A 12,387-nucleotide genomic window follows, 5' to 3' on the forward strand; every position below is an offset into this window, starting at 1 on the left:
TTAATAATAGAACCCATAGGAGTAGATCATGAAAAGAACAGACTCTTAAGATTGAGAGAGAACTTGCAGAGAGGTTAATCTAACCTCCCTCTTAATGCAGGAATCCCTTGTAACAGAGTTCCTTGAAGAATATTATCTAATTTAGGCTTGAATACTGCCTGTAACAGAGCTCTCACTACTTATCAAAAAGCCTCCACTTATTAGGAAGGTATTTTACTTCCTGCTGTTGTTGTGTTTAGTCACTAAGTTGTGTCTGACTCTTTGCGACCCCATGGACTGTAGCCCACCAGTCTCCTCTGTCCATGGGATTCTCCAGGCAAGAATACTGGAGTAGGTTGTCACCTCCTTCTCCAGGGGATCTTCCTGAGCTAGGGATTGAACCTGGGTCTCCTGCATTGGCTGGTGGATTCTCCACTGCTGAACCACCGGGGAAACCCTAGCTGACTTCTACTCACTGGCTCCAGCTCTGCCTTTGGAGTCACACAGACTGAGAACACTGCCTTTACCACATAAAGTGTTTTAAAAATTAAAGATAACTCTCATCCCCCCAGAACAGTGCCTGACACATAGTAAGTGCTCAATAAATATTCATTGAATAAATGAAACATCACTTTCCTTCTTTCCCCAGATCTTATCTTTCTTTGTTTCCTTTGTCTTTTGAAGAGCACTGTCAACCTCCCAAGCACACAGACATTAAACTGCAAAGCATCTTATATTCTTTCTTTCACCACTGACATCAGTTGCCAAATTCCAGTCATCCCTCATCATAGTATCTCTTGCCTCTATTCCCTTAATTCAAATTCCTGTCTCATGTTTAGAGAGCTGACACCTACTGTGATTTTGCTCTTAGTTCAGGCCCACCTGGCCTAATACAACTATGGCCTCTGTGTTCATCTTCCTTCCTCTGATATTTCAAATTCTAGTATATACATGGATGTCAGAATAATCTCTTTAAGACAGTTTTGATTATAACTCCTTGTTTCAGAACACTTCCGTGGTTTTTTGTTGGCTTCAAAATAAATTCCCAATTCCTTTGATGACATTTTGGGGTCTTCATGATTACTACAAATCCTCTAATTTTATTTCCCTTTCCCCAAGTTCCAAGCAGGTGGGATTACTGGCTAGAATATACTTGGGTTGCTTTTATTATGTCTCCATATTTATGCCTGTTCTTTGACTTTAGATATGATGATATTTTCTTTATGAAACCCTTTCTAATCCCACCTAACAGGAATAAATCTCTTCCTTACCTGTTTTAAGTGGCATTTTTAGGCCATCTATTATAACAATGTTTTTTGTCTAACATTATAGTTATTTGTGTACAAGATATATTTCTTGAATGTAGGAATATGTCTGGCTAACATTAAAAGTAGTAATAATTCATTATGCACCTGCTAAACCAAACAAAGCAATTTTCATCTCACAATTCAAACTGTGTAAAATCCTCCTAGTTTCAGATTAAAAAAATTTTTTTAAGTCTATCCCAAGTCTCTGAGTTCTTTGTTTTAAAAGAAAACAGCTAGGTTTTAAAATAGAACCAATCAGATTCTAGGTCTCTTAAGAAGGTCAAAAAGTTTGTAGCAGTTTGGGAATCTATTTAAGGGGATTCAGGTTACTCAATATTACCTGTACAAGAAGTTGAAAGCAAGATGCTATTTGTCCTTGGCCAGTTGTAAAGCTGATACAGAGTGGAGTTAAAGTGGCATCAATTACAACCTCTCTTAGGGTCATACGCACGTTGTTTCTCCTGATCATTCCTAAGCTATAATTGGGAGAAGGCAATGGCACCCCACTCCAGTACTCTTGCTTGGAAAATCCCATGGACGGAGGAGCCTGGTAGGCTGCAGTCCATGGGGTCTAAGAGTCAGGACGACTTCACTTTCACTATATTGAGCAAACATGACTACTGTTTTGGTTTGGTAAGGCATGTGCTAACTGACCAGTTCCTCAAATCCCATCTCATTTCTTAAGATGCACACCATGGACCAAGTACCTTGAAGAGTGCTACATGCATTCTAGGCATTAAATTGTCTTTGTTAAATGAATGAACACATGACACGGAAATGACTTTCGTGGGATTTTCATTTCTTAATAGAAAGAGAGAGAAGAGGAGAGAGTGAGATTGAGAATGAGTGTGCACGTGTGTGAGACAGGGAGAGAGGGAGGGAGGGAGGTTATATCAAGGTCCAGGCTGTTGTACAAAAACAGTTCAGAGAAAATATGGGTTACTAATGACTTTACAAATATTCTATAGACTAAACTTTTTTCTTTTAACTCTTCAATCATTCAGTTTGTATTCAATAATTCTCATATGTTGGGGAAAGGTTTTCATGCACAGGGGAAGTGAATTGGGAGAAACTGGGGCACGACTGAACGACTTCACTTTCACTTTTCACTTTCATGCATTGGAGAAGGAAATGGCAACCCACTCCAGTATTCTTGCCTGGAGAATCCCAGGGACAGAGGAGCCTAGTGGGCTGCCATCTATGGGGTCGCACAGAATCGGACATGACTGAAGCGACTTAGCAGCAGCAGCAGCAGGGGTAGGGGGAAGAGGTGAGGGAGAGGTAGGAAGAAGAAAGAGACCTTGAATCGTGGTGCTTCTAGCTCTGTTAAAGTTTTTTCTCATGAGCCAAACCATCGAAAGAACCCTTGTTTGGGTATGAAGATCACTTTTAAAATACTGTTTATATATTTCTCACTTTACGTGAAATACAAACATGACATCACATTATTGGACAGGCCTCATTATTCAACTGGAACTTCTCTAAGTCCCAAAAGTGAGACAAGAGGAAGGAAAGAAAAAAACTAACAGGTACTGAGAGCTACTATGTTCTAGGCAGTGTGGTGTGGATTATTTAGCCCACTTTGTTGTTTGTGGTTGTTGTTTAGTCAGTAAGTCATGTTCAACTCTTTTGTGATGCCCATGGACTGTAGCCCACCAGGCTCCGCTGTGCATGAGATTTTCCAGGCAAGAATATGGCCAGTGGAATTGGGAGGAAAAGGGGAATAATTGTTACTGGATATGGGACTTCTTTTCACAGTGATAAAAGTGTTTTAAAATTTACTGTGGCAATTGTTGTACAACTCTGAATGTACTACAAACTATGGAATTATACATTTTGGGTGAATTGAATGACATGTAAATTATATCTGAATAAATTTAGTTATCAAATAATAGTAAAATAAAAACAATTAGTTCTTAAATTTTCTATAAATTTGTAACAACACAAAACAAATAATTGCATATAAGAATACATTATTATTGGTTTACATATTAGCATTTTTTTTTCTTTTTCTATTTTTCTTGGTTACTCTTTCTCCCAGTATCTCCAAACCACCCATGTCATCCATTGTCCCATCAAGGTAATTCATGTTAACAAACAACTATGTTTCTTCATATGTATGTATCCATTGTCAAATCTGTCTCACACACACACCACAGCTTTGTACAAATATGTATGTTTATATATATATATATATATATATATATATGTAGAATTGATGCTTTTGAACTGTGGTGTTGGAGAAGACTCTTGACAGTCCCTTGGACTGCAAGGAGATCCAACCAGTCCATTCTGAAGGAGATCAGTCTTGGGTGTTCTTTGGAAGGACTGATGCTAAAGCTGAAACTCCAATAATTTGGCCATGTCATGTGAAGAATTGACTCATTGGAAAAGACTCTGATGCTGGGAGGGATTGGGGGCAGGAGGAAAAGGGGACCACAGAGGATGAGATGGCTGGATGGCATCACCGACTTGATGGACATGAGTTTGAGTGAACTCCGGAAGTTGCTGATGGACAAGGAGGCCTGGTGTGCTGTGATTCGTGGGGTCACAAAGAGTCGGTCACGACTGAGCGACTGAACTGAACTGATGGGGGTATTTGGGGGCATCATTTCCTAAAATTAGGATCATATTACACATTTTTGAAACAGACTTTTCTCATTCAACTAGCTTTATGAAAATTCTAACAAGTAAATGATAAGCTCTAATTTGTTCTTTTAAATAGTTGCATAATAGTCCGTAATGGGTACATGATACTCAGTTCAGTTCTTTTCCTGCTATCTCTAGATGTAACTTTTCAACAGACTCACCCAGTTTTCCCCAGTGGTAACATCTAGTGCAACTATAGTGTGATATCACAACCAGATATTTGGCACTGATAAAATCCATTGATTATTCATACTTCAGTAGTTTTATATATACTCATTTGTGTGTGCATGTGTACATGTTTAGTTCTATGCAATTTTATTACATGAATAAACTGTGTGACTATCACTTCAGTCAAGATAAAGATAGTACCCCCACAGGCACCTGCTATCTTGTCATAGCTATGACCCCCTCTCTCTCTATCTGCTTTTTAATCTCTGGCAAATACTAATCTGCTCTCCATCTCTGTCATTTTGTCATTTCAAGAATACAGAAAATCAATTTATTTTTTACAAAGGTAAAAAGGCAATTCTATGAAGAAAGGAGAGCCTCTTCAATGAATAATGCTGACATAATTAGAGATCCATATGCAAAAATAGATTTTAATTCATATCTCACACCATGTATAAAAGTTAGATAAAAATCATAGGCCTAAACGTAAAACCTAAAACTAAAAACACATAGAAGAAAATTTAGGAAAATAATTTGGGAAAAATCTTGAACTCAGGTAATAAAAGCACAATTCTAAAACAAAAAAAATTGATCATTATAATTCATCAAAACTTTAAAATTTTGTTCCTTTCTCTACAATAATGAAAAGGCAAGATGCTGACTAGAAGAAAACATTTGCAAATTGCATGTGATAGCATACTTGTATTCAGAATATATAAAGAATTTCCAAAACTCACTAATAAGGAAACAAACCAATGTTTGTTCATTTGTTTGTTTTAGCTACACTGTGGCATGTGGGATCTTAGTTCCCAGACCAGGGATCAAACCCATGCACCTTGCACTGGAAGCACAGAGTCTTAACCACTGAACTGCCAGGGAAGTCCCTGGAAACAAATCAATGTTTTTAAATGCGCAAAAGATTTGAACAGATATTTCACCAGAGAAGACACATGGATGGCAAATAAGCTTGTGAAAAGATGTTTAACACATTAAGAATGTGCAAACTTATAATGAAACCATAATATGATACCATTTGTGGTTTAGTCACTAAGCTGTGTCTGACTCTTCTGTGACACCAAGGATTGTAGCCCTCTGTCCATTGGATTTCTCAGGCAAGAACACTGGGAGTGGGTTGCCATTTCCTTCATAATGTGATACCATTTATTAAAATGTCTAAAATTTAGAAAGTCTGACCACACTAAGTGCTGACAGTGCTATGAATCATAGTTTGATAGTGTCTTTAGAAGTCAAATATACATCTACTACGTGGCCCAGCTTGTCTACTGCTAGGAATTTACCTAAGAGAAATGAAAGCATATGACACAGAAGACTTGTAGATGAATGTTTACAGCAGCCTTATTTGTAATAGCCCATAACTGCACGCATGCTCACTCAGTTGTATCCAACTCTTTGTGACCCCATGGTTGGTGGAAACAGCCTAGAAGTCCATCAACAGGCAAATAAATTGTAGTACATCCACACAATGTAATAATATTCATTAATAAAAATAAATGAACAGATGATACATTCATCACATGGAATGAATGTTAAAATAATTTTGCAGAGTAAAAGAAACCAGAAGGCAGTATATTGTCACCCTGCTTATTTAACTTATATGCAGAGTACATCAGGTGAAATGTTGGGCTGGATGAGGCACAGGATGGAATCAAGATTGCTGGGAGAAATATCAATAACCTCAGATATGCAGATGACACCACCCTTATGGCAGAAAGCAAAGAGGGACTGAAGAGCTTCTTGATGAAAGTGAGAGAGGAGAGTGAAAAAAGCTGGCTTAAAACTCAACATTCAGAAAATGAAGATCATGGAATCCGGTCTCATCACTTCATGGCAAATAGATGGGGAAACAATGGAAACAGTGACAGACTTTATTTCTTGGGCTCCAAAATCACTGCAGATGGTGACTGCAGCCATGAAATTAAAAGATGCTTGCTCCTTGGAAGAAAAGCTATGACCAACCTAGACAGAATATTAAAAAGCAGAGACATTACTTTGCCAACAAAGATCCATAGTCAAAGCTATGGTTTCTCCAGTAGTCATGTATAGATGTGAGAGTTGGACCATAAAGAAAGCTGAGTGCCGAAGAATTGATGCTTTTGATCTGTGGTGTTGGAGAAGGCTCTTGAGAGTCCCTTGGCCTGCAAGGAGATCAAACCAGTCAATCCTAAAGGAAATCAGTCCTGAATATTAATTGGAAGGACTGATGCTGAAGCTGAAGCTCCAATACTCTGGCCACCTGATGCGAAGAACTGACTCCTTGGAAAAGACCCTGATGATGGGAAAGATTGAAGGCGAAAGAAGAAGAGGACAACAGAGGATGAGATGGTTGATGGCATCATAAACTCAATGGACATGAGTTGAGCAAGCTCCAGGAATTGGTGATGGACAGGGAAGCCTGGCGTGCTACAATCCATGGGGTTGTAAAGAGCTGGACACAACTGAGCGACTGAATTAAACTGAAAAGAAACCAGACTCTCCAAAAGAGGGTGATTCTATTCACATAAAATCCTAGAGAATGCAAACTTATCTACAGTACAGGATAGATGAGTGACTACCTAGGGGTGGGAAGAAGGGGAGTGAAAAGGATTATAAAGGAACATGAGGAAACTTTTGAAGATGCTTGTTTTTTTGATTGTGATGATGGTTTCATAGGTGTATCTGTTAAACATCAAACTTTAAATTTGTGTAACTAAGTGTAAGGCCAATTATACTTCAATAAACCTAGTTTACAAAGCTTTTGAAAAGTACGAAAAGGAAATAAAGCATGATAGGGGAAAAAACTGACTCATTTTAAACACTATTGTCAGGGAATGCCTTTGAACAGAGACGGGAATATAGTGGAATGTAGTGAACAAGCTTTTCTGGTATTTAGGGAAAGAGAGTTTGAGGCGGTGGGAAGAGTAAGTTCAAAGTCCAAAATCCTGACCTGTGTTATAAGGGTACGATGACACTAGCTCATTTTGACATGTTCGTAACTATTCTCATTGCATATAGTGCAGCTATAGAAGGCCTCTGAGGAAGGCACGGAAACCCACTCCAGTATTCTTTCCTGGAGAATCCCCGTGGACAGAGGAGCTTGGTGGGCTATAGTCCATGGGGTTGCAAAGAGTCGGTTGGACATGACTGAGCAACTAAGTACATAGAAGGCCTAAGCCATTGAAATGAATGTATGATTACTCCAGGGTATGGTCTGAAACTGTTATAACTGTATTAAATTAAATCCAGGATATCAGTTTAGGTCTCTAAAATTAATTTTTTCTTTTAAAGGTATAAGGCAACTCGCGTACTGCTAAATTTCAGATAATTTCTTAATTCAGATCAGATCAGTCGCTCAGTCGTGTCCGACTCTTTGCGACCCCATGAATCCCAGCACACCAGGCCTCCCTGTCCATCACCAACTCCCGGAGTTCACTCAGACTCACATCCATCGAGTCAGTGATGCCATCCAGCCATCTCATCCTCTGTCGTCCCCTTCTCCTCCTGCCTCCAATCCCTCCCAGCATCAGAGTCTTTTCCAATGAGTCAACTCTTCGCATGAGGTGGCCAAAGTACTGGAGTTTCAGCTTCAGCATCATTCCTTCCAAAGAAATCCCAGGGCTGATCTCCTTCAGAATGGACTGGTTGGATCTCCTTGCAGTCCAAGGGACTCTCAAGAGTCTTCTCCAATACCACAGTTCAAAAGCATCAATTCTTTGGCGCTCAGCCTTCTTCACAGTCCAACTCTCACATCCATACATGACCACAGGAAAAACCATAGCCTTGATTAGACGGACCTTTGTTGGCAAAGTAATGTCTCTGCTTTTGAATATGCTATCTAGGTTGGTCATAACTTTCCTTCCAAGGAGTAAGTGTCTTTTAATTTCATGGCTGCAGTCACCATCTGCAGTGATTTTTGAGCCCAGAAAAATAAAGTCTGACACCGTTTCCACTGTTTCCCTATCTATTTCCCATGAAGTGGTGGGACCGGATGCCCTGATCTTCGTTTTCTGAATGTTGAGCTTTAAGCCAACTTTTTCACTCTCCACTTTCACTTTCATCAAGAGGTTTTTGAGTTCCTCTTCACTTTCTGCCATAAGGATGGTGTCATCTGCATATCTGAGGTTATTAATGTTTCTCCCGGCAATCTTGATTCCAGCTTGTGTTTCTTCCAGTCCAGCGTTTCTCATGATGTACTCTGCATATAAGTTAAATAAACAGGGTGACAATATACAGCCTTGACGAACTCCTTTTCCTATTTAGAACCAGTCTGTTGTTCCATGGCCAGTTCTAACTGTTGCTTCCTGACCTGCATACAGGTTTCTCAAGAGGCAGATCAGGTGGTCTGGTATTCCCATCTCTTGAAGAATTTTCCACAGTTTATTGTGATCCACACAGTCAAAGGCTTTGGCATAGTCAATAAAGCAGAAATAGATGTTTTTCTGGAACTCTCTTGCTTTTTCTATGATCCAGCGAATGTTGGCAATTTGATCTCTGGTTCCTCTGCCTTTTCTAAAACCAGCTTGAACTTCAGGAAGTTCACGGTTCACATATTGCTGAAGCCTGGCTTGGAGAATTTTGAGCATTATTTTACTAGCGTGTGAGATGAGTGCAATTGTGAGGTAGTTTGAGCATTCTTTGGCATTGCCTTTCTTAGGGATTGGAATGAAAACTGACCTTTTCCAGTCCTGTGGCCACTGCTGAGTTTTCCAAATTTGCTGACATATTGAGTGCAGCACTTTCACAGCATCATCTTTCAGGATTTGGAATAGCTCAACTGGAATTCCATCACCTCCTCTAGTTTTGTTCATAGTAATGCTTTCTGAGGCCCACTTGACTTCACATTCCAGGATGTCTGGCTCTAGGTCAGTGATCACACCATCGTGATTATCTGGGTCGTGAAGATCTTTTTTGTACAGTTCTTCTGTGTATTCTTGCCATCTCTTCTTAATATCTTCTGCTTCTGTTAGATTCTAGTTAATTGAGGAGAGGAGAGGATACTTTTCTTATACTTAATTCCTTCAGCATTGACTGATATCTTTAACGAATATTTATAAAGTACGCCTTGTTCCTCGCATTTTGCTAGGCAGTGGGACTATAGCTTTGAACATCCCTCAGTTCAGTCACTCAGTTGTGTCTGACTCAACCCCATGGACTGTAGCACACCAGACATCCCTGTCTATCACCAACTCCAGAGCTTGCTTAAGCTCACATCCATCGAGTTGGTGATGCCATCCAACCATCTCATCCTCTGTCCCCTTCTCATCCTGCCTTCAATCTTCCCAATTATCAGGGTCTTTTTTAATGATTCAGTCTCTTGCATCAGGTGGCCAAAATATTGGAGCTTCAGCTTCAATATCAGTCCTTCCAATGAATATTCAGGACTGATTTCCTTTAGGATGGACTGTTTGATTTCCTTGCTGTTCAAGGGACTCTCAAGAGTCTTCTCCAACACCACAGTTCAAAAGCATCAATTCTTCGGTGCTCAGATTTCTTTATAGGCCAACTCTCACATCCATACATGACTACTACAAAAACCATAACTTTGACTAGATGGACCTTTGTCGGCAAAGTAATTTATAGGCCAGTGGAGAATACTAGCTTACCACTGAGAAAATGTCAATAGAGATTAGAGGAATTAAAAACTTAGAGACATGACTTCTCATTGTGATGGTATAGAGGAGAAATGAATTAGAGAAAACCACCTAAGGGATTCCAGGTTTCATGAGCAAAAGAGAAACACTATCTATTTCAATAATGCGCCTCCAGGCTGAAACTGATGAAACAGTTAAGGTGGGTAAAATGATTTGGCAGAGGCAAGAGGTATCAAATTTGTTAAAAAGGAAAATGACATTTAGGAAGGGATAGAGGAGAGCCCCTGGACAAGAGTTAAAACAAGAAGCTGGCTAATCCTTCAAAAATATAATAAATAGCTGTTTATCCTAGCACCAAGGTAACTGATATAAGGCAAATACTTTTTAAAGAATGTGAGTCTTTCCAGTAATCTAAACTACATATAAAAGAAGAGAGCTAATATTTATTGAGCACCTATACACATCAGGCCTTTTAAATAACATCTCATTATGTAAAATAATAACATGCATTTACTATGGTCAGACTCTAAGTAATATACACATATTGTTGTTATTCAGTTGCTAAATCTTGTCCAGCTCTTTGTGACCCCATGGACTGCAGCACACCAGGCTCCTCTGTCCTCCATTATTTCCTGGAGTTTGCCCAAATTCATGTCCATTGAGTTGGTAATGCTACCTAACCATCTCATCCTCTGCTGCCCTCTTCTTTCCCCTTCAGTTTTTCCCAGCAGCAGGATCTTTTCCAATGAGTCAGCTCTTTGCATCAGGTGGCCAAAGTACTGTAGCTTCAGCTTCAGCAACAGTCTTCCCAATGAATATTCATGGTTGATCTCCTTTAGGACTGACTTTCTTGATCTCCTTGCAGTCCAAGGGACTCTCAAGGGTCTTCTCCAGCACCACAATTTGACAGCATCAATTCTTCAGCGCTCAGCTTTCTTTATGGTCTAACTCTTGCATCCATACATGACAATTGGAAAACCCAAAGTTTTGCTTATATAGACCTTTGTTGGTAAAGTGATGTCTCTGCTTTTTAAATATGCAATCTAGGTTTGTCATAGCTTTCCTTCAATAACCCATATTATTTTCACAAGTGAAGTACTATTGTTATCATCTCTTTTTATACAAGAGAAAAATAAAATACATAGGTCATAGGTTGTTTAAATTTGCATAGTTAGACTAGAACTCTGAAAGCCTGGCTCCAGAGTCTAAGATTTTAGCCACTACTCTATCCTTCCCTGTTCCAGGGTCACAGGGTATGAACCTTGCCCTTTTGCAGGAGGGAGAATATTTATTCACCCAGCCACATACTAGCAGATTTGTTTTAAAAATGGTTTCCCAGTTGTTCTGTTAATTCTCCTTGCCACCCTTCATCTTATATTTATGATTCTTGGCTTCTAAAGTACAAAATAATGAGAAAAAGCCGGAAGGAATACTGAGAGGTAGGAGAAGGGTAAATCCTATCACTTGGATATTTTTATTTCACTCTAACAAAGGGCTTTTCTGTGCTCCTGAGGAACAGCAGCTTCAGTATTGTTTCCACGTGGGTACTTTGACTCTCTGGACTGCAGTGCGTGGATGCCTGTGCTGTGTGTCCAGGAAAATGCTGCCTCAATGAGAGGGATGCCAGTTAAGGGCCCAGACTCTTAAACCAGTTTGCCTGGGTTTGAATCTTGGTTCTTCTCTATTATGTAAATATTTGCCTTTTCTGTTCTTGAGATGGAGCGCACAGAAATAGAAGGAGTACCTTTCTAGTGGGCATGTTTCTGGGGCTTAGTTTCTCTTCAGTGAAATAAGGGTGGCAAGTTACCTATTTACCTACCTGTCTTATGGTTTTGTTTGAAGCTAAAATGAAATAACATATATGAAAAACCCGTTATGAACTATAGTTATGAACTATAAAGAGCTATTCAAATGCTAGGCTGTATAATTATCTTTACTGTCAGTAGAATATATACTTATGCTGTTCACTCAGTCTCTCAATCAAAGGGACTGGTTCTCAGCCATCAGTGCTTTTCCTTGCCCAGTTCTCTTTGTTTCAAACAGACAAAAGTGCACGGGGTGATTAGTCTGGACAAATAACAGAGGAAAGCTCATTGTACTGTGAAGTGATCAGAATCCCAAATCCCATGATGTCATTAGGGGCTTGGTCTTATCTAATGTGCACCAATAGCTAGGTCTTCAGCATTGAGCAGTCTGCTCTTCACATCCATTTAAAGTGAAATGAGAATAAACAGGAGGGGCAAGGAATGCAGAGGATAATTCTTATTCCTAGCTTCATAATGAACAAACAGGTCTTACTAAGTTATTTACTCCAACTTATTTCAAATAAAAACTGGTAATTTTTAAAGAAACTGGTAAAGAGCCCACTAAACTTCCTAAGAAAGCAGTGTCCACATTTGGGGGAGAAATTTTGCACATTCAACAAATAACTATGGTGTTGGTTTGTATGTGAGCCTGTTTTGTCTTTTATATTTTGTATACAGGTGTAGGAGCTAGGAGTGAACAGTGCTCATTTCTGTAGGATAATGTAACAAAAATCCTGACTAATGATTCTATTTTTAACTAAAAAGTATCAATATCTCATTTTTCCAATCCTGAATACCCTCTGAGCTGGGAATCATAAGCTATACATCTATTTTCCAAATGGAAAAAAACTGACAATGAAAATTAACAGAAAAAGAGATGATGCAATAAGA

General features: G+C 39.2%; 1 protein-coding gene across 4 annotated transcripts in view; it reads right to left on the reverse strand.

The window, feature by feature from the left end:
- ANKS1B (ankyrin repeat and sterile alpha motif domain containing 1B) overlaps positions 1-12,387 on the reverse strand; it is a 1,160,119-nt gene that overhangs the window by 431,811 nt on the left and 715,921 nt on the right. The gene's annotated exons all lie outside the window — the stretch shown is intronic.

The sequence above is a fragment of the Bos javanicus genome, chromosome 5, assembly GCF_032452875.1.
Source record: "Bos javanicus breed banteng chromosome 5, ARS-OSU_banteng_1.0, whole genome shotgun sequence".
NCBI lineage: Eukaryota > Metazoa > Chordata > Mammalia > Artiodactyla > Bovidae > Bos > Bos javanicus.